At 42.9% G+C, this 23,975-nt stretch overlaps 1 protein-coding gene across 25 annotated transcripts in view; it reads left to right on the top strand.

Moving 5' to 3' along the window:
* Positions 1–23,975, top strand: part of LOC136432507 (neurexin-1-like) — a 217,832-nt gene that overhangs the window by 40,161 nt on the left and 153,696 nt on the right. Inside the window, exon 1 of one of the 25 annotated variants that reach the window (XM_066423838.1) lies at positions 22,507–22,731. The exons of 23 other annotated variants lie outside the window; for them this stretch is intronic. The gene's annotated coding sequence lies outside the window, so the exon portion shown is untranslated. Of the gene's footprint in view, positions 1–22,506; positions 22,732–22,822; positions 23,143–23,975 lie in introns of those variants that run through there. One more of the 25 variants, XM_066423837.1, reaches the window with a different exon arrangement.

Genomic DNA, 23,975 nt, shown 5'->3' with positions numbered 1-23,975 from the left:
ATTCATTAGATTATCATAAGAACGACCGAATACACAGAAAAAATACATTGTATCTCACATAGCGATGCCATATGATATTGATTTACAGGAGCTTAGGATATATGTTTTGTGATTTTGTAGGCTTGGTCTGAATCGAAGGATTACAACTGAGTGCCTAACTCAGCAGGACGTTTCGAATTTGGGCGCGAAATCGTATTTCCTCACTCTTTCGTCACACTCGAGTACCGGAATAAGACTGTTTGTCCGCTTTTTGGTCCGAAGCGATACTGTAAAAAAGACATGGCAGGGGTGCTCTTCAAATCTTCCTTCCAGCTTCGTTGTTTCGTAACGGTCTCAAATTACATGTAAATTCACCGACGTTACTGGCTTTGCATTGCCATTAGACGTTCTGATATATAGATAGTCCCGGAGATATGGAATAACAAGGAATCGCGATATCCCGCCAAAATATGAGACGCTCAGCTGATTAAGGCACCCAGTTGCGATCCTTCGATTCGGGGCAACAAAATAAGGTAAACCTCGCTTCAAAAGGAAACAGCTCTTTGTAATGTTACCTCATACGTCATCAATCTACTTCGAAAAATACAAGGTTTCCTGGAATTACACTGTTACCTGTCACATCGTTTATATTGATTAACAATAATTCATTATTATCTTCGCCAGAGGAATATATTCTCGACAGCGTTTGTCTATGTGTCACCAAGATACCTCAAGAACGGCTGGATAGATTGGTTTATTTTGGGCGTTGTTGGTTGTGGCAAAAACGGAAATTGCTAAGATTTGGGTTCCCCAAGTGACTTCCTTTGGTACTGCAGGGGGACCTATTTTTGTATCTCATGTACTGGACAAGCTATGGTCATAGTTTTTCTGTTATAGCGTTAGATATCACTTCTGCTCGGAAAAAAGTGACATAAGCTTGGGCCCTCTAACAGCTTTCTTTGGAACTGCAGAGGCATTTCATTGGCAGACTTTAAAACAGGACAAGTCAGTAAGGAATAAACGAATGAATTTTTATGATTTCATGACCTGAATATGAATTTGTTTTCGACCATGGGATGACGCCCTCTATGATTCACCCTTGTTTCTATTACCAGTTTCATTTACGGCTTAGACATTTGAGAATCAAATACAAACATAGAAAATATCTTCCAGCGCAACAAATAGACCTATCATCCATAGCCGGTATACCCATACCGTAGAGACGCCAGGGTCACATAACAAGAAACACGCTTGCAGCAAGATTGTACTATTTGTAGATAACATGCTCTGCATAACCTCCTTCACAATGCCTACACGTAGATGGTTCCAAAGGAGCGTACGTACCTCTACAGGCTATTGCCGTCTACATTCAAGCCTATCATTTTATTGAAGACTTGACTGGGAATGTGCCTTGTTGAATAACGATGTTTAGTGTGTGTTGATGTCGATGGGTTCACATTAAACTCATGATAGCAGACGGTAAACGCAACAACCTGGCCACCGTCCACCGCTATGAGGAGCTTTCCGAAATGTCTTTGAATATTACTTCGGATTCTGTTCCTATGATAATTTCGGCTGGAAGTGGTTTAGGATACGACCTAGACGTGTTGTTGCGTGCTGTTGTAGCTTAGTAGGCCGTGTAGCTAAATGACCTTTGAAACGATAACACAGACATTTTATCAAATGTGATCTCCGTGATGCGTTCTGAAACTAGGAACGTTGCCAGCATATGATAGCTAAGGTGCCCGACTATTCCCAGGTTCTACATAGGCCAGCTCTTCGGCTTTAGGGTCTATATGCCCCCAAGGAAATTTTACCACAGACCCCCAGAGTTTGCTCACCTAAGCGGGGCCTGTGGTAAAATATCATTGGGGTAACATTGGCCCTGGAGCCGAAGGGCTATCCTTTGTAGGCCCTGGGAACAGTCAGTCTAGCATCCGAGGTAGAATATCGCAAAGGCGAGTTAGCTGTGACAGTTCTTCCACACCAGAAGGGAAACTTTTTTAGGTCAACGTCTCAAGTCACTGCTGATTACGGACCCAAGGAATCTCGATTGTACTTGAGATCTCCTCTTACCTGTAATTACCTTCTGGATAGGCCAAGCGTTTTTTATTATTACCAGTTTGGTTAGATGTAACCTACATCAACATTAATCCGTCGGGTTACATAAATCCGCCACTTTGAAAAACAGTAGATATGCACAGTTTAGACATACAGGAGTGCATTATACGGGGGGACATTGGGTTGTAGATTTAATTGTTTGGACGTATCTTTTCAGGGTGGCGTAATTATGTATCCTGGTAGAATTATGTAAGTAGATGTTAGACGTGGCTTGATATAATCTCCATTAACATTAATCCGTCGGGTTACATAAATCCACCACTTTGAAAAACAGTGGATTTGAGAGATCTCTAGTGAAGCACCTCCCAGGTATGCACAATTTAGATATACAGTGTTCATTATACTGGGGGATGTTGGGTTGGGGATCTGTTTGGACGTATCTTTTCAGGGTGGTGGAATTATGTACCCTGATGGAATCATGTTAGTAGATGTTAATTAGTAGTAGATAAGATCATCACATGATCATCCCTGGATGTCAACCATGTTCCATTTGCCCTTTGTCACAGTTTGAGTTGAGTTGGCTCTAGAATTACAGAATTGATTGATACTTGTACAATAATTTGATTGCGCATTACAGCAAACTGTATATAGCTACAGACGTTAAACATACTCTCGTATGTTGACCACGCAGTTGCAACAAAGAAACAGAGGAAGAACTAGAATAAAAGCTGCTGTTAAATATTTGAAATTCTCATTAGCACATCTTCGAACAGCCTCTTTAACGCGAATCGTCAGCAACAAACAGATGGCTACATTTCTTGTAACGGTTCACTTGGCGCAAAAGCCTGCAAAACGTATCTAGTGAAATTGAATTTTTGTCTATGCTAGGAATTCCCGGATCTGTTTGCAAGATTCCAGCATCACCATGTCCCCTAGGATCCTATACCACCTTTCCAATGTAAAACAATTTCAATACATTAATGAACTGATACTGCTGGTGAAAAAATACCATTTGTAAGTTTAAGTACGAAACGAGTCGTATGGACAGTTACATTGTTTAAATCGGAATGCTCATTATGAAACATTTGAATGATTGTATGCCCGTACCACAGCGTACAATGTTGACAGTCACTAGTTGTACCTGTATTGTCTGCACAAAATGAACAATATAGTTTTAATTAAGAAAAAATCACCGTGTCCCCTCCGGTTGATAAGAAGTTGAAATAAAACTACACGTCGCTTGGCGGGACGGAACAGTGATTAATGGTAAAACCGGAGTACATTTGGGTTCAAATGGTGCATGCGGCGTGAATGGGTGATGTAATGTAGATCGGTGAGTTGTCAGATCAAAAGGGATCAACCTCGCCACATGCCTTCTAACGCGTTGGCCATACTAAGATGATTGTATGGATGATATCCCTTGGGCACCCCAAAGCTGGTACGAGCGTGCAAAAGAAAAGAAAAGAAAAGTTGGGCATAAAAAAGTTGACTCCATAAAAAAATGTACATTTTTTTTTCTTTTACGTCTTTTTCTTCGACTTCGAAGGACTTCGCTCTGGGGGGGGGGGGGTAACTGAGTTTTTAGTGTGTATTTTCAAAGATAATCCTTGACATTGTATAACTTTCATTGACATTGACGCAACTGATAACAAATATGATTTCCGAATGATTTTACACATAACTGCATATCGTTTAATATCTACGGTTTTGAAATATTGATATATTTTTCTTATTTATTCATTTGAGCTTCACAGAAATGTATGTATATGTTTGTTTTCTTTTTGTTTATTTGTTTGCTAATATTGTTTGTCTGCGAAGTGCCGCCAACAGAATCGTACGAAGAGATTATAAGATATGCACACAAAAAATCTTGATAAGAACTGATTAGAAATTATACTAACCATTGTAATCATAACTCATTACAATAATCAAGAAAACATTTCTCTGTCAAGTAGTTAGTTGTATATATGAAAAATAATGATAATCTGTGTATTCAGGATATCGGTACAGAATATGATATTTCCCGTGATTCAGCTGCATGCAACGGCGTCGATAAAACATTTCATTTGACCTAGATGGAAAATGACGTGCGAAGTTATAATGTGCACTGTGAATGTGAAAGCTAACTCAGCTGTCCTTACAGATACGGCCACACCGACTCGATTATATGGATGACATCCGCGCGCGGGCATCAATTTTCGTCCGTTTCCAAACAAAAAAGTTCCAATACATGAAGAAAAATACATTCTTGTAAAACACGTTTTTTTATAGAATTAGATGGGATCAAAATGATATGAAAATTGATCATTGAGGTCAGAAATCGGTGTTTTCTTTTTTCTGATGTAACTTTCTCCCAGTTTGACGTCATTGGGACAAGTAATACGCACCTTATGCGGGCATATTTGCTTAATTTGCATAAATTTGCATGGATTTGAACCCAAGCCCTAGATCTATGATTACCCACTTGACTACTGGTACTGAACTAATTGTGTACAGAGTAGGCTACGTTTTTCATTTTCTTAGGCCTCTTCTGAAAATCTCCTCCTAGACCATCTATTGATAACAGCAGTTCTGGCTCCGGTCCGACCACACGGGCATTCTGAAGCCACAGACATGAAAATAATCTTTTAAAAATCTATTTGAAACTTTTGGAATCCACACTTTTTATAAAATGAAAAATTCTAATTTGTGACTAATGGTTGTTTCTTTTCTTTCTGATGTGACATTATTGATAACAGCAGTCCTGACTCGGTCCGGTCACAAGGGCATTCTGAAGGACATCTTCATTTGACTTGGCTGTCTTGATTAACGAGTCTGTCGTCACCCCACAGGCTTGGCATTTCGGCTCGCCCCTCGCGACACCCGGGGTCAACTGCGTGATTAATTGACGTATGTTGATATTTACCAAGACTTCATACCTCATGATCTTCACGTTCGCTGTTTGAATTTATTGCTGAAGTTGATATTGTTAGTTTGTTCATGCTACGGTCTTAATTGGAAAAGGGGCCCTACCGGGCAGTTTACAGGCTGTTTTTTTGTTCTTTTGGACGTTACCCCTACCTGGTCCCGTAGGGCCACCCGGCGGCTACCGGGCTATTTTGGGGCACGGCCGAGGAGTAAAAATCAACACGGGACCCGGCGCCGTGAACTATTCGTGAGAACACCGGGGGGCACCCTTCCGGTGTTTGGCAGTCCATCGGGACAGATTTGTGTCTTCGGGGCCCGGCCGGGGCTACTCTTCCTACGGGCACCGGTGCAAATGTGACCGTAGCATAAGCAGGTGTACTCTATCGAGACGAAACATTTCGATGTGATATCTGAGTGATGAAATTCAAAACATACTAACTGTATTGCTTGTACAAATTATATTTGTATAATTACAATATGATGTTTTAAGATACCAGTTTTTTTATGCATCTCATTTTACATTGTTTAACTGTATTTGTTGGATTATAAAAAAACATAATCGGAAATGCAACATAATTTTTCTATACCCTATCCTTGTAGAGCCACTATCGTTTTCTATTGACAGAGGTTTTTTGTTGACACTCTTGGTTCTATCTCAGGTCTTTATTTATATTTTTCAACAGGCGTATTTTTCTTGTTTCACGTGTTACGTCATATGTCAGCACTGTTTACGATACAGTTGACATTTCCCAGCAGCCTAACCTGTGTTAATATCGCGCCGTGCCGTGCAAGTACAAATCCTCCCTCGGCACGCCTAGGCACGTGCGCCGCCGTTAATTTCTCCTCTCTTCCGATTGATCTATTGTCTTGACTTCCTCTAGCGTGGCGGCCGGAATAGAGTCTGACATAAATATTTGATTTCTAATTAAAGAAAACGGATACGCCGGGCTATCGTTCTTTCTTTTACCGCCTTTGCGGGTGCACGTTAACGCTTACAGTTGGTAGATTTACAAAACGATAATATCACATGCATTTGAACAAATTATGTAGGCGTTCGCTTCCCTTGATTCGAATTTTGTGGTCACCCAGCCACCGATTTAATGCGAGGTTATGGCAAACATTACACCGACGCCTAATTCACAAAGCTGTATTTGCCGCTCATACATCGATAGTTCAAGGTCGGTCACCCACAAGCAAGACATAAATCTCCAAGGTCAAAGTCATTGTATCAAGTCACATGGGCAAGGGCGTTGTCACCCATAAAAATCAAAATGGCGACGTCCGTGTTTTTACGAGTAGCGAATTCCGACGAACGTTAATTGTTTGAGAGTGGGGCCCATTATCAGAATCACTGAATCTGCCCATTGAATACCGCTTGCTGTGTATGTGTGGCGTCATGAAAGTAGTATAATATGTCTTCATTAATAGGTTATATGCACAGAGTCGCTGCTGAAATAAAAATGTGTAGGCAAACGCAGTAGTGTTGCTTCCCCGTGTATTAGACCAGGCGTTAATGGCCAAATTTGGGTACTTTTACAAGCAGGTGTGTTATAGTCAACTCCACGGGTGGCGGTTTTATTGCTTCCGGTTGCTGAATTTTATGTCAGAGGAGAAAAGGTGATTAAAATCTGTTTCGGTGACATTTGGGCGGATGTTGAACTTCAGGTTAGGTCAATGCGACTGTTTTTTTGTTGTTTTTGTTATGAAAATAAATCTTTTTCAAGTGATGCCATCTTTATGTACTGTACATATTGTTACGTATGTAAAGTGTTCAAATATGGCTGGTTTTATAGCTTTGATAGCTGCCTCACAGTTGAGCTCCTGGTTCCAATTAGTTGGTAATTTGGAGACCCCGGTTTAATCTTGGGTAGGGCATCTCGGTTTGGGCTGCACTTGTGGTCCACGTAAAATGGGGGTTCCGTTTTCGACCCCTCCCTGTAGAAATATACCCTGCTACAGAAACATCAAGGAAGCTTGCTGTGTTATGTAACACTAGGCCCTACAAGGGTCAGACTAGCTTGAGTTAGAAGGCAAATGTGTTCCTGAACATTACGACACAGTTGGGTAAAAACCGCGTTGAATCGATTATTGTAATCTTGGCTGCTAGAAGCTCGTACAGTAACTGTAGTTTTACGGTCGCTTCTTAGTCCTCCTTTCCACGGAAAGAACATTAGGTTTGGTTCTGGGTTTTCTTTACCGTGTGCTGTTAGTGTTACCTTTAATTTTCCTTGGTGATAAGGAAGCGTGCGCGATAGACCTTTAACTGTGAAGATCTTAAACTAGTTTTTAAACATCCAGTAACGCACTGTATGGGCTGTAGTGTTTGCTACATGCCTGCCATAATGAATAGAATAATCTATGCCTCAAATGATCAGATTTAGCTTCGAAACTACTCAACTAAACCATTTTTGCCATTGAATTAGTTTTCACAGATGTAAGTGACATTTCCCTTCTAATTCTTCCATTAATTAATCCCAACTATATTCCTCCCATTGAATTCGTCTGGTGGTCGGCCGACTACATGTCAATGTGCTGTACAACACTACTGCCAGGAAGGGGGTGTATGCTGTAGCCTGTAATGCTGCAGTACCTGAAAATACTGCTAGGCCCCCCTCCAAATCGCCATGTTTGGGGGGACCTCAATAACAACGCACATATCAAAATTCATACATATACAGTCCTCTCCCCGAGTGAAATGCGAACATACAAACACACCCAAAAACGGTACTCCCGCCTGAGGTAAACACCGCTAATACCCAGTTTAATAGACCAGTCCTTAGTACGACCATATACGGTCCTCTCTCTGAGTGAAATGTGGCACATAAACACAACCCAAAACAGTACCTCCGTTGGACATATGAATCTCCTTCCCTGAGGTAAATACCCCTTATACCCAGTTTAATAGACTTTAGTATGACCATATACGGTCCTCTCCCCGAGTGAAATGCGGTACATAAACACAACTAAAAACAGTACCTCTGTCGGAGATATAAACCTCCTTCCCTGAGGTAAATATCCGTTATACCCAGTTTAATAGACTTTAGTACGACCATATACGGTCCTCTCCCCGAGTGAAATGTGGCGGCAGGCTTCCCACAGAGCAGTTATTACTGTCAATCCAGATTGGGAGGCAGGGAACTGATGCAACCGCAACAGGACCATAGGATCTCGGTAACAGCGAACATCGATTCGTACATTTTATCCGTCAGGAGAAGCATTGGCAACGCGTGGGGGAGACTTCAGAAGTGTTTCTTGGTGCCGAGCCATGGCCAGGCTTAAGCCCCTCTCTCACTGGACCTGCGGCATGCTGGCGGCGTCGCTGCGGCCGATCGAATTGACAAAGCACTCAACGAATATCATCGAAAAAAAAACAAATCTGTTTAAGCTTTGTGCGTTTTGTTGTCGTTTTGGTCATACTTGTTCGTTTTGAATGATATTCCCATTATAAAGTCAAGGGTAACACAAATCCAGTTTAGAACGCAGTGACGCCGCCAGCGTGCCGCGGGTCCAGTGAGAGGGGGGCTTGATGCTTTAGTCCCATTTCCAATTCGGGCCCCGGCCGGACTGTTTGCGAAAACGAAAAATTGAAAAATGGATATCAAGAAAATACACAATATATGGTTTCGAGTAGTTTTTTACGTTCTGTGTCTTTTGTTGTCTTTCATATCAAATTTTTCGTTCCCACGAGCTGCCCAGCCCATTTGGAAATGGGACCAATGCATTAGTTGGTGTACTAGTACTATTCTGCGGCAGAGGGTGTTTTATCAGTATTATTTCATTTTACATGTATTAATAAACAAGAGAAGGTACAGGACATAGAGGTGATGCACTCCAGAAAACAGCTAATATTGATATTACCTCTGAAATGAAAATTCAAACTGACGTAGACAAATACAGTACAGATACAGTAACATACAATACACAGCATTTGGGTAGGATAGTCCAGGATAGAGTATATAAAGTTTAAGTCAGGGTCATATTTGGAATGTTAAATTGTATATTGAAGGGTTAAGTAGTAAGTAAGTAAGTAGGTAAGTAAGTAAGTAAGTAAGGCAGGCAAATGTAAACCGTTTGGTGTCTTCAATGTATGTTTGGGTTAAAATCTGAACATTTCTTTTAGTTTCTTCAGACAAGAAGGTTGGACCCTTTAGTATCAGGTCGATGCAATCTTGTTCAGGTACATTGTTTAAATCGAAGGTAGAGCCTACAAAGTAGATTGCTGATAATGTTTAGTCTTTTCTTTTTGTAGGTAGGACAGTGTGATAGAAAATGTACAATGCTTAAATTTTGCATTGACACCCGCAGGTACAATGCGTGGCTTAGAAAACATTATTCCTGACTATGTTTGCGTACTCCGTGCAAAAGGCAGCGATACATCCATATCTAACCACTTGTTCCAGTAGAACGATGTTTTGGAAGTAGGTATTTTGATTAATTTAATATGAAGTAAATGGAGATGTATTGTTACAAAATTTCTAATTATTCAGAGAAATGATTAATCACAATGATTTCCTCTCATTATTGTGATTTATTGAATCTCCTTTGTTAATTTGTAGACAAACGTTAGCTAATCAACGTCTGTTGTTTGTGCTGTATTCACATCAAAAAATGCTTTGAATACATGAAGTATTAGACGGTAATACTTTGAAATCCAGTTTTAAGAGTTGTTAGCTTGAGGCTTCATTAGCGCGACAAGAAGACGCTAAATTATCCGGGGGAATGTTGCCAACTTTTAGTGCAATCGAGTAGAGTGCAATCGAGAAGAATCGCAGAAATGTCAATATAGTCGCCGCAACAATGTAACGCCTCTCCACTGTGAGTTTGAAAGTTCGATTCCCGTCTAGGATTCGATTAGAATTCTTGGTGTTTACCTGCCTCGGGCAGGTCCCTGAACTTCTGGCGAGAGCAATCACTCACAACCAGTAGAGACGTCCTTTGCTTCGGGGTAGACATCAACTATTGGGACATTCTTGAATCTTTCTCTCCCGTTAGTCAATGATGATGGCGATACGTGGTGACCTAGCCGGTAGTAATCGTCCTGCCGGTCACCAGGAATTAGAGATTCCCCGATAGATCCTCCCAGACACTGCTTGTTAGCCCCCGGACGGGTGACTTGAAATGGACGTGATCTAGAACCTGTGTTCGACAGCTTTACGGCCCCCTAAGGCTCTCCAAGCGCAGAGCTCTGTGAACGAAAAAGGCGCCAGTTGATCGTTCTCTGGCGTGCCATTCCGGGATAGACGTTACACGCAAACTGATGGATGGAAAGATCTAGAGGGAAGCAGAGGTGAAACTTATAAAGTGCAATCGTCTCCAGTCGTCTTTATTCCATTTCCATTAGCAGTCCGGCGGCAGAGCTGCGTGTAGAGCGGAGTGATACGTTATCTTGTACAGACACAAGGGCATCTAACGGGCACACTGCCGTTTTCTACTTGCACCGTTTGACACTTCCACGTACAAAATTAGGACCTCCTGCCCTGAAGTCAACTCTAGGCTTTTATTACATGTCCTGACTGTCACGGATGTGCACAGTGCCAGCGGTACCTGATACATCCTAACAAAAATCGGTTTCGTAAAGAGATCCCCTGGGTTCTTTGAGACGACTGGGTCAGGGCTTCTAACACAAAGTCATTGCAGAAATCGAATCTCGCTGTTGTCATCCAGACCAAATGACGTCTGTTGAAATAGTAGAGAGCTCCGGTCCACTGCTTACAGAGATAAGGGTTTGTATGCATCAAAACGCAGTTTGAATGCAAAGACCGTCAAAGAAAGGTCTGGCTGTCCAATATGTTCAGAGTAAAATTTACGGTAAATGTTGACATATTCGCAATGAACTAACGCGGACTTAAAAACACCACAAAAACGATTGTTCTGTCTTTTGCCAGCCTGCCACCTTGCGTTAACTAGGAACTAAATAAACACAGCAAAATTGAATCCCCGCAAAGTTAAGGCATTTACAGTACAATCTGTTGGGAAGGAAGTATTATCTGCTGCGGTAGAACGACATTTAGGTCCTTACAATATCTGATTATTCAACAATTCGTCACAAAAGCCATTGTATATCTGTCCACTTTACAACATCATCCACGTAATCTCTTACACTTCTTCTGCATAACCAGTACTATCTATACTGTGACTTGCTCAATACATATAGAATACGGCCGCGGGTCGCGGGCCGCGGGTCGGATCGCCCGACGGCTGTAGGCCGGAGGGCGATCCGACCCGCGGGAGGGCTGGGACCGAGGGTGATGCGGAATACAACGTGTTGTATTTTATTTATGTCATACCTTGGTCATACCCACTCGAGGAAACACATATCTCAATGCAGAATGCGCCAGAAGTTGAGGGAGTTTTGTGTCCTCGAACAAGAAACTGTAGCAACATTGATTCCAATCTCCGAATCCGGTATTCGAATTTCCGACGGCCGCGCAACCGGCGCGCTCGAAATGCGTTCGAAATATTCTATGGAAGCCTGTGTGATAACACTCCCGAACCCTATGTGATCCGGATAGTTATCACACGGTCCGGAACACCCGTATCAGGCCCAGGCATGACATAAACATATCACAAAGCAGCTTGAATGAAATCGGATGTCTTACGCAGGCGATTCGTATGAGCCAGCTCACAAGCTGTACCTTTAATGTAGTCTTCACTCTCCATAAGGACGTCTGCAACCTTGCCCTTTTGTTGAAGGTAACGGTGTGTGGGGACCTCTTGCGGATTCTTTTTTAAGTGCAGAAATGTTTTGGTGAAAAGATTTGAAGGAATATACGTGCGGTGTTGTTCGGAATGGAGGGACCCGTTCTGTGTTCAATTATTTGGCAACCTCCGTTATCACTAAGATTTCAAATAATAATTGCTTTGTATTAAGCAATTTTTTTAATATTTCACTCCATACCACAAGTATGATGAAATATATTTTCTGATGCTTCTTCTTCGCCCATCCCCCCCCCTTCTGCCTCCTTCTTATCCAGTAAAATCTTCAAATCGATTAATCTCTGTCATATTTTGCACAAATTTGGCACAAAGGTAGAGTGGGCAAATACCCACGGATTGTGTTTCCGATTTTTGTGATACAGGCCTGTAAAACTAGTTTATATATTTTTTTGCCATTATTAATAACGTATACCTATCTTGTTTTTCCCTCTTTCTGTTTTTTGTGCACGTTTAAATCAGCCTGAAGGCACCCAGCGACGATATGACTATTGGCATTTCGGTCCTGACAACTCCATTTAAAAATAATGACGGAATAAACTACAGAGTAGCATATGGCATGAACGTTATTTCCGTTGTGCATTATTAAGACGGTCTGTCACGCTGCTGGACCATCCAGTACAGAAGGTGACTCCGGCCGCATTCAGCCAAAAAATAGGACACGTTTCCCCATACACCGCATGACCTAGAAAGAGATTGCAGTCCCCGGATGGATAGAGACATTGATTTTTTTCTGGCCTCCTCGGTCATGTTTAATAGGCGAAAGAGGGCACGAAGTCCTTGGTTCTAACTCAGAGATACATCGTTGTTTCGTTTGCAAAAGGTTGACGCAATGTTGAAATAACAGACAAGGAAAAACTGTGCCGTCGAACTTCGAAATTATGAAGAGGTTGTAATATGTATGTAGATTTTCTTTGATGTACGTGTAGATATTGATCATAATCCTTACATGCATATGGTTTTCGAACTCGCCTTCCATGCCCAAGTTTTGGGGCAACAATTTAGGGCAATAATCGGAAGCACCTGACCGTTCATTAACCGATTTTACGCTTGAATCCGACCGAGTAGCTTCGTCCATATTTGTGGGGTGTTTTCGTTCTCCATATATAGTGACGAGGCTTCCATTGAGGTTGTTCCGTTCGGTAACAAGCTAGACAGAAACGCTGTATAAAAGGTTGCCAATGTCGTACATTTGTAGTCTGAATGTCTGAATTCTAAGTTCTATTTTGATCCGAATTCGTTGTCGAATATGAGCACAGAGAATGATCTGAAAATTACATCTCCTCTATCGCAGACTGTTATTCGATATGTAACTGTATTTGATAATGTTGGTTTTAATTGTCATTTTCCAGTGGTAATGATGATATCAGCAGTTTTCTAGAGTTCATCATCACTGTGTCTTGTACGTTATACTTTTGTTGATCCATAAAGGAACTCCGAAAATCATAAGGATCTCTCTCCTTGGTGCTGAACTCAATGATGTTAGTTTACTTCCTTGTCCTTCGGTGCCAGTTATACGTCGGGAAATCTCTACAGACTGATATACTTTCAGCACTTGTCAATCGTTTTTGCCTTTGAAATGAGTCGATATGGATAGACGGGAGAGTAAACTCTCGATTTCTATTCCAAAGCGACAGTTCCTACGTGAGCCCATTGGAATGTTACCCCCTGCCTCCTACGAAGGGCAAGAGCCACCATGCGATGTCATGACGTACTGCAGACTAGGAGGTCAGTCCACCTCTCAGCCAGTCAATTCCATTCCGTTGACTCAATAATGCCGATTACGTCATATTGTCTAATTAACTAGTGCCTGACAACGGTCAACTGCGCCCCCTTGCAGTTTATAAATGTAATGCAACACTACCTATCAATATTCTCTGATGCGTCCACGAAATCGTGCCACTGTTTTAGCATTGCTGGTTCAACATTCTAGCTTTAAATACAACGCTTGAAATATCTTAACGAAATCAAAACATCCTGTGATAGCCTGTGATGGTCTTTCATCTGATGCTGTTTCAACTAACCAATCATATTGTCTTCCGCGATCACGTGCTCAACACAGTATCGCCACCCTGCAGTTTAAGTCTGCATCGCTAGGCTCCCTTTTCATTACTTGACTATTAATATTGTGCAGGGATACGTAGGATGTAATCTAGATTCTAGATGAAGTCTATTTCAGATACCATCAATTCAGTCACCTTCAATACGTTCTTAATTGCACTGTGCAACATTGTCCCTCTGAGCAAAAACTGGCCGACACAGAAGCCCACTAGTGATCTCTGTTGCAACTAATTAAGTTACCAATCAACCAATGAAATCAACGAATCATCAACTCTTTTCTTCATTGATTGGTTGATTGATTTATATGATAACAACTACTATAGCTGATCAAGTAGCTAGACTTGTCTGTCACGAGGTGCAGCCCTAAGAGATATGTGAAACAGATAGGAAAACCCAAATACAAAATATGCCGACCTACAAGCTTTCTCCGAATTGTGGCCATTGTATTAAAACAAAGCAAATTTACAGGATTGAAATCAAATGGCATTTAAATATTTGTTGCGTTCGACAAAATACAATCATCCTTCCTGTCAGAATTTGAATAAAACATAACATTTTCATGAGATTACTGCAAACTACACATTCTTGCAATTTACCGATTTGTTATACTCATTACAACGAGTAAAATGTCTTTTATACCATCCATACAACGACAATAAATTGCAATACCTAAGAACGTAACTTTTCTTGTACTCTTGTACTTTATTGCTCTCAAAAGGTTTCATATTGATGTATGCATGGAGTTACAGTCCGCAATAACACGTAAAGTTTAAGTCTGTTCCATTGATATACATTTTTAATAACCATTCTATAAATGAGATCATTTGTTCCTGTAGAGCTATGCATGATTCCGGAGGTTGAACCTTCTAAATTTTCATACCGCCTGAAGGGTTGTCTTTGTTACTGTTATTTGGGTACGCCGGCTACTCTTTCTTCGCAGCCAGGGGCTGAATTGCGAGGAGCTGTACAATTGAATTGACGGAGATAGACCGCAAAGGGTCTGGAGCGACTGCCATTCGGCGTTAACTCAGGTGACCTCAATACGACAATTGCCCTATGTGCGGCCATAGGACCGTAGATTTTGAACCACTTATGATCGCATCGGAAAGGACCCCTACTCTTTTTGATAAGTGCTGTGGATTCTTTAACGTGCTCGAGGTGTGGCTCTCTTCAAACAAGCTCTTTCTCGAAACTATCCTCACCCTGTGTTATTTCCAGCGCAACGTCAGTTGCTAGCGAGTTTGATAACGCGATTTTACCGCACCACTTTTGCATAAACCGCTTGAAAACTGCTGTTTTTCCGTGTAATCCTGTTAAAGCCCGTACAATTGTCAGAAACACGGCGGTTGAGCAATGATGCATGGACGAATTTTGGGCCGGGAAGGATCATCTTCCGCCCGCCATCACCTAGGGGTCGCCTCGCCGGACCTGTGCAGATGATGAAAGATCACCTCCTGATCGCTGGAGGTTGATCTCAAGATGGGGGCATTAAGCATCAGGGCTTTCTGATAAGTGATTAGGACGTAGTTCGGCGACCTCCCCCCCCTCCTGGGCTCTCTGATCTAACACACAGAGGTACGGTCAATCCGATGATGAATAGCTCGCTAGCAACCATCCATTTTCAAGGTCCTACCCGGTTATATCTGTGGTGCGGTAACAAAATCCTAGTCTCCGGATGACACAATATGTTTTTTGATAGTCTTTTTGAGAGAGTACGCGAGAAACTCCAAGACAAGTTTCGTCAGCAACAACCCTCGTGGTTCAAGGATGTCACAATTGTTACCTCCATAAAAATGGAGGTATTGTTTTGGTGTGTCTGTTTGTGTTTCTGGATATTTGTGCTCAGCATACCTTTAGAATATCTGGATGGATTGTAATGATATTTGGTATTTGGGTAGATATTGGAAAGACGAAGGTGAATGTCGAGTTGGGCCTCCTGGTGTATGGCTTTGGTATTGCAGCAGAACTTCCGGTTTTGTGTCTTTTGTCCTGCACATGCTATGGTATTCGTTTTTTTGTGGCAGATGAAGAACTTTATTGCACAATACAATCTTACACGGTACAATTTATGACAACATGAAACATAGTACATGAAAAGTGGTGTAGGTTTGGGCCCCCAAGCGGCTTGTTTTTATAGTTTTATTTTCTGTTCTGTTATTCTGTCCTTGTAGTTGTACTCAGAAAAATTGCGAGGCGAGAAGTTTCGCGAACGCTACCCCTCGCGGCTCCAGGGAAGTGACATTCCCGATGAATGGTGCACTGCTCAACGTCGCCCGCCCAGCCGAGCTGCTGACCTGACGAAGACGGATTACCGTTCCGCTGAGCTCGCTTGTCGCTAAACCCTTCCACGGGATGATCCTGAACAGGATAAGGACGGCCCTGAACGCTCTCCCGGGGATCAACTCTAACCGTCTTAGGGAGGGGAGGGCGACTTATGCCTACGGCGTCTCAATAAGTAGGATGAATTGAGGGAGTTCGGGTCAAAGGTTGAGCTGTGGAGGCGAGCTTCATCGATTTCGGGAAGGCCTTTGAATCCGAACGGTGTGCAAAATGACCCAGATCTTCGGAAGGGGCTAGGTATGGTCGGTGTAGCCAATCATCGACGGCTAGAAACGAGACAGAGAAGATGAAAGATGTCAACAGTTCACTCTCAGAATGGCGCGCTCTAGTTCTCTACTGCTTCACCCTTGTACTCAGTTTCGCGTCACTGCAGATGATATGATACGGTACATGAGGAAAGGCTGGTATAGCGTTGTACTTTCTTTGCGAACCACAAACTGGGTAGATACAGAAAACGATAGATCTTATAACAGTATAGCCTACATGGATGCCAGGCTGTTTCCAGGGCCCGCACAGAACAACTCTTCGGCTCAAGGGCCAACATGCCCCGAGGAAATTCTACAACAGGTCCGCCCAGAGTTAATAGCCTTAAACGTGGCAAACTGTATCTATCGGCTGGCCAACTCCTCCATTTGGCCGATTTCTACTCTTTCCAGCCACGCCTGGAGCCTGGTAGAGGCTACAGAGCTATACCCTGAGAAACGATAGATATCATAGCGATCGGAGGTCTGGCATCCAGGCTAATGACAGAAAGCATACACACAACAGACTTCTTGCAGTGTGACCACTACCAAACCATCTGTTTGCACATTTCCCGCAGGTCCTTTAATAAGCCTTATTAAAGGACCTGCGGGAAATGTGCAAACAGATGGTTTGGTAGTGGTCACACTGCAAGAAGTCTGTTAAAATTAAAGGCAGGAACTCTATTGTTTACAAAGAGTGGTAGAACGTACGCTCCAGGGATGCTAGTAGTTTGGATGGTCTGCTTTAAGTTGTCATCAACTTATTTCAAGTCTGATAAAGGCGTTTAGCTCTAGGATGTCTAGTTCTATAGGATTGACAGATGACTTTGAGTCCGGACCACCGTGACTGTCAGGACTGGAAGATAGCCAAATGCCTGAAGAATTACTACATTCAGATGCTGGGGGAGGTGTATACAGTGGCCTGATCGATATACCTGACCTATCAGTAGCTGTAGGGGGCATTTTCGTGGGAAGTTCAAAGAAGGGTAACTTTCGGGTCACGGCCAAGGACGTACTCAAGGGAGCGTGGCTTGCAGACTTTTAAATTTCTTTGGGACCCTCCCTCACAGTCAAGGCCCAAACGAGCAGTGAAGGGTCTTTTCCCGGATCCCTGGCTCTTTTGCGCTTGAGGCATACCTTGATTTATTTGTAGCGTGCGTAGTCCAGTGGTCAGTGACTAGCCTCCACCAGGCCCTCCTACGGGCGTATGGATCGTACAATTCGTCAGGAAAAGGAAAAATTAGCCAGTAGAGTCAGCCCACGGTGAAGATCACATTTCGCCCGTGTAACAGAGGCTGCAAATGAAACCCTGGCAATATTCTCCCTATAGCCGGCGTAGTTAGTCTTTTAGAGACTAGTCAGTGACCATGCCTCTGGACAAAGATGTCATGAGTTCGAATCCCGGTCGTTGTTGTTGCTCACCCGATATGCTCGCTACTGGCAAGGCCTTATTCACAGTCCTTAGGGCGAGACGTTTAGCCCGTGGTCCGCTGGTCATTTGTAAAGAGGCTAGGGGAATTTCACAGGGACAATGAACCTGTTATAACGGTGCATAGCATCTGCCTTATCTGTCGCTACCGGCTCTTCAGTGATCTAAACTGGTTCGAAATTACTTTCACTTACTTTCACTCAGTTTCCTGGCGCTTCTTTGTATGATTTACACATGTAAACTATAGAGGTATATACAGTTTTATGCAGTTAGTGTATGTCTACATGTAGAATATTGCGTGAAAGTCAGATTGGGCTATGAGACCTTTCTTCATTGCATCACGTTTCTTGCAGTCAAGGTTGATAAAGTTTTATCCAAAGTTACCGCGAGTGAATCGAGAGTGTGTCTGACCATGTTGTAGTGTTGCGGTGATTGATTAAGCACTTCACACCGGCACTGCACTCCTGTAATGTGTTGTGATAAGCTTTCCGCCCGGTTAAAACATACCCGTGCGCCCGAGACATTTTCGTTCTGCGCACGCCGAATTTCAAGGTGAAAAGAGCTTTTAGAGGCTTTTGTCGAAGTGAAGGTCTGACCTTTTCATCATATCAACGCCGCTGTGGAAACCAGATTATTCCCATTTCATTCTGAAAAGCTAAAACGCTTGTAACCATGAAAGAGGTATGGGATGGTACAGTGTTGTAAATAACGTCGAAGCATTTAGCCTACATAGAAGAAGGCACCGTCGCTGTATTTGTTGGGGGGGGGGGGTGTCTTATTACCTCCGTGAAGCTGGAGGTATTGTTTCAGCTGCGTCAAAGTGTCTGTGTTTCAACACTTATTTTCCCATGCTAGGTACGTCGGGGACACTGACATAAAGTTAGGTCAAAGGTCCCCAAAAGGTCCCAGAATAGATCACCAAAGGTTATCTCATTATCTCTGTTTCTTGCTATATTCATGTCGGCTGCCTTATGGGAGCCAGTGGGAAAATGCATGGAAGGAATCAGCGAGAAAACAAAACAAAAATTTAAAAAATCCACAAAAACTTAAAATAATTCAATGTTATGTGCTGTTTTCTGATCTAACTAGTATATCCGTTTTCTGGATCGATACTCATTTTGGCGACAGCGCAAAGCGCTTAAAACGATAGTAGTAACTATACAACCAGCAAACTAGAAATAAACCGCACATTGTAAGCCTCCAAAACGCCGGCGACTGAGTCTGTTATACAGGCTACAGACCTCGACGTTGTAGGCATAATAAGCTCAGTGAAAGTGCCCTTGCCCTTGAAATAGCCTTTGCTAGACCGCCCAGAAACCATGTGACATGACCCCCGAATTACAACTGTCTTTATCGGCTTTCGGCAAAGTTCAGAACGGTTTGATTTGAAACGCTCTAATTCACACTCTGTGTGTTACGCCTTTTATTACCTTTTTTTACCCGGGGCTCTGATCGTTCTTTTGGGTAACTCCACAGACAGCTTTGAGTAAAAAAAAAAACGATAAAAAACAAAACACGATTTATAAATGCATTCTCCATTTCTCAGACAAAAGCAGTGTCATGATTCCGTATGGCTTTAGTTGAAAATAAATACATACTGTAAATGCATTTAGGTTCGCGTGGTTTTTTATTTCACGCTAAGACGAAAATGGAGTGTTCGCGGTGGTTTTAATTTTGCGGCAGCTATAGTCACATGCTGCTAAGTTCGTTGGATTTAAGTTCGCGGTGAAACGGTCGCCGCGAAAACCGCGAACATAAAACTACCGCGAACATTTCTGCATTTACAATAATACTCTATCAGAGAACGGTTCTACGTGGTTCAAAACACATGTCGTTGTGATGGTACTAAGAGAGATGCATGATTAAGTTGAGTCACTAAAGCGGATAGATCATGATCACTGGACAGGGCTTGATCATTTCGGCAACTGTGCGAAGATTTTTCCTTGCGGTTAAATACGTTACTTCCAGAAGCAAAATGGCTGCGCCCGGAATGTCACATTCTCAGTTTTGGCTCTAAATCAGATAGAATCTAACTTTATTTAAAATTGCAGCGTTGGCACTGAATTAAAAACCAATGTACACTGATTAGAATTCATCAAAAAGGGATTTTCAGCATTTGGGCCGTTTTGGGCCATTTTGTGCCCATTTGCGCCATTTTGCCAATTTTTGAAAAGTTAAAAATACATCGCAATTTCAGGCGACAAATGGGTGCCATTTTGCGAACGTCTGTCGCAATGTGACGTAATTAGGCGCATCCCAGTGAGATACCACAGTGCGATCGGTGACCATAAATGCATAATGCTCGAGTTTCCCCTGCGTATCTTCAAAATTAGTTTGCGAACAAAGCACAAAGCGCACCGCTCTATCTTTCATCAGCCGCCCAATCAATCCATCCCAAAGGTCACCGGATCAATCCGGTGTTTGTCACCACGAGCAAGACTTGTCTACCATCTGTCTGCTCCCCGCCCAACCGTGACTGTTTCCCCATTGATTAAGGACCGTTCGCCCGTCACCGCAGTTTCAGTTGAACCGTTTTATGTATACGTCCGTTGTTACTTCGATAGTCTTGGACTGTGCAGCGTGCTACACCGTAAGTTTTGCTTCCGAAAATAATTTCATCAGGTTGGTAGAATCAAGGACGTTAGGATAAATCCTATTTTAACCTCCTTGGTAGAATATAGGATATAGGAGGTTCTTTGTACACAACCAGGTATTGTTCTCACCTGATAGACATCGAAACGTTAGCAGGTGAGAACAATACCTGGTTGTGTACAAGAATCTCCTATATCGTAAGTTTTGCTTTTTATGACTATATAGCCAATATAAACGTACTGTTTTCAAGTAAGGGGTGTTTCTTGATTTTAGTGTTAGTGTGTTTGTTTGTTTTGCATACCCTTTAAGCCACCTCATGTCGTAACTCACGAGGATTGTACTGAAGAGACCAGGTTGCATATCCGGATAGATTTTTTTTGATCCACTCACACTGGGATGGACCCCTACTCTTTTCGATAAGCGTGGCGGATTCTTAAACGTGCTCAAGGTGTGGCTCTCCTCAAACACGGGACCGCCATTTAACGTCCTAGCCGAGGGACGTCCCTAGCCGAAACTAGGAACTCATTTTCATCAAAGTCGAGAGAGAAAATTGGTGTCAAGTGCCATTCTTTATGCTTTATGAAAAAGCAATGGTGTGGGTCAAGTTTATTGATGTTAAATCCGTATGGATATCTTTTGCTTTAAGCGTGACATTGGAAGGTTTTAGCTAGCGCTATGTCGTCACTCAGTGGTACAATATCATATACCGAGTGCGGAATGTAAGATATACTGTGCGTTTTATACATAGATTCGACTCGGGTACTCGTCATACACAGTGGTTACTCTGCTTAGGGCCAATATTGGAGGATTCAAGTTGGATAGAAACGTTACAATACATATCATGCTCTGGGCGGCACTTTATATTGCCTATTTTACGTTCTGAAGTCTAACCGCCGTTTTCTCAACATTTTGCTAGCTACAGTGATACAGCAATATCTAAACACCACCCCGAGTCAGGTATGGTGACTTCATTTAAGTTGTGACGATTTCTATATTTGAATACAAATTAGAACCCCCTCCACTCGTGAAAACGGCATAGATTCATAGCTTTCTTCTGTTTTCATGGGTTCCAGAAACGCAATATTTATGAATTATGATACATGAGCACATATTCTAAACTGCCGGCGGTATAGTCTTTTGTTGGCAATTATTTGTAACAAGAAACGAGAAATGGTCTATTACCGGAGTTCCATTGAGCCACCGCCCTGTAGGGCTCCCGGCGCAACAACGCCCGTTAAGGGTATACAGGATCATTCGCTTCTCTCAATCCTTTATCAAACTCACTTGTATAACGTTGTAAATCAACGGTGGAATCTTGAAACTTTTCACATCGCCACACGGAAGAAAGAGAGATGTTGTTTTAATCTAAATGCAGTAGATGCAAAAAAAAAAAAACTACACAGAGTAAGTGCTTAAGGTGGCATATTTTCCAGATTAGTTGGAGGTATGTGTACTCTAGATAGTATCTACAAATGATATGCTTTTCTTGGCTGTTTTTCAACAACGTATATTTCCCCTTCCGCCATTTCACTGATATCTTTTGCAGAAATATTTTGTATTATTGTATGAATTTGAAAACCGGTTAACGGCAGTCGCTTAAGGTATTGCATTTAAGTCCTTTTAATAATGAAATTAGTTGTAAATAGTGCATACAACTAAAAAATAGTGGATCTTAGATCAAGCTATTTCTAGGGCAATCTTTCTTTCTCAAAAAGTACTCATTGGAAATCAAAAGCACCTTTTTTCAAAACTACATCACATATCAAAAGACTTGTGCGGAAAAATAGCTGTTTCATCTCAGAAGCCATTTAAGCACAGCGCAGTATACTGGCGTTACTCTAATCCCAGAGAGCCTTGGTTTCCATGGAAACCGGACTTCTCTTAAAGCCGTAGAGGATAAGCCTGAGCGGTGGAATCAGACTCTGCTAGGGGGTCTGCTGCAAAAATTGGACGCGCCCAGGAATATTTCACCATAAGTCTTCCGTAAAATAGGACCTGACAACAATTCATCTCCGTCTTTGAGTGATAACAAAGTTAACGTTCGCTGTAAGTGTAACAAAAGAGGTGTACATGTGTTTTTCCTCAGGCATTTTGCCTCGGCATGGACAGGAAGTGCATGATAGGGTGCGCTCGCTTACCCGCTAACCGAGGCTGAGCGATCAGTGGTCACTCCAGACCATTACAGATATCCCGTCAAACCCAGGCACTGAAAAGGTGATCTGTGCGCGGCGGGCGCTTCAATCCCCCCCGCTCAATCAGACAGTCCTTCCCCCGGGTTAAAACCCGCCATGCTGACGGTACCAGGCTGTCTCCTACGTGAGAGTTGATTTTAGGAAGCTCGCTGTCTGTCTGTTATCTTTCCTGGAGGACGAGAAGAGGTGAGACTGCCGGGGCTTGTTCACACCGGTAGGTAGCTCTTCCATCTGAACGTCATTGTTCCCTCCACGCATATATTATGTTAATGAGCAAGTATCAGGTAATCTGCATGGCAGGAATTCGCGGCGATGTGGTCCTGTGTGTCGGCACCTTTGATAAACGATCGGATTGTGGAGAGTCGTTCACCTCTCGGGTTTTTTTCTCTCTCTCCGGGCAATTTCGGTCCCAAATTGTCGGCTCGCGTGCGTGGAGGCTGGTTTGTGTGTTACGGTGACACGCTCTGAGTTAAAGGTGGGGCTTGTGTGAGGAGCCACTGTGTTAAACGCGGGGCAGTCAGATCGCTCTTGTTCCAGCAGCCCGAAACCCTGCGCCGCTCTCCTCCGGCAGGCTCTCCGCTACTACAGCCCGCTCGTGCCCGCTATCTCCGCTCGTTGTTCAAAGGTAACTATCCTCTCATTCATCGGCGTGTTGTTTATCTCTTGTCCTTAAGACAACTAGCGTTGTCCCTGCCTGTGTGTAAACATGAGACAAGGCAGGAAACTCGTACAGCGTTAAGCGGGCTCATGCAAACCGCACAGATATCACATACGTACGGCAAACCAACTTGCGTCGCTTCATTTTACGAACGTCGTGATCTTCTTCCTTCGACGACGGCATTTTTTATTTGTTATACTGGTGATTTCTCGTTAAACTAACGTATCCAGTGAAGGGAGGAAGGTTTGCGGGATGTGTTCCGTTCTAACGGTGCTTCCGCACATAATTCCCTTCCGAGGTGGGCGGTAACTCCTAACGCCCGACCAAGCCAGGGGTTCAGGCCCGCATAAGGAGAGCGTCTTTAAAAAAACCTCCCTTCTCTTAAGACAAAAAAAAATCACGGCACGTCGTGTGATAAAGTCGTGGAAAATCTGCCGCAAATTGATTGTTTACAAGTCGTTTCAGAAACCATTCGGTTGTCAGCGTCCCCGGATCTCCATTTATTTTGATCACGTGTGGCGAATAAATCCGATACACGCACGTTCCAGTCGTACCGCGCCGCTTCGCTACCACAGTCGATAATATATCCAATATGAAATTTACTGACCCCATGGGTAGGTAAAGGCAATTCTGACTCTAGGATACGACGGCGAGAGATTTATTCCACAGTGATGAATTTGACGTACTGGAGCCTTAAGAGTAGCCAATTTCATGTTGTATACCCGTTCCTCCGTATTCACCACCCTTAACAACAGCCTGACCCTTCCCGCCAGCACATAGCGTGTGTGACACCACATCCC

This window comes from Branchiostoma lanceolatum, chromosome 4, assembly GCF_035083965.1.
Source record: "Branchiostoma lanceolatum isolate klBraLanc5 chromosome 4, klBraLanc5.hap2, whole genome shotgun sequence".
NCBI lineage: Eukaryota > Metazoa > Chordata > Leptocardii > Amphioxiformes > Branchiostomatidae > Branchiostoma > Branchiostoma lanceolatum.
The sequence above is the reverse complement of the archived record's forward strand: the minus strand, read 5'-3'. Positions and strand labels throughout refer to the sequence as shown.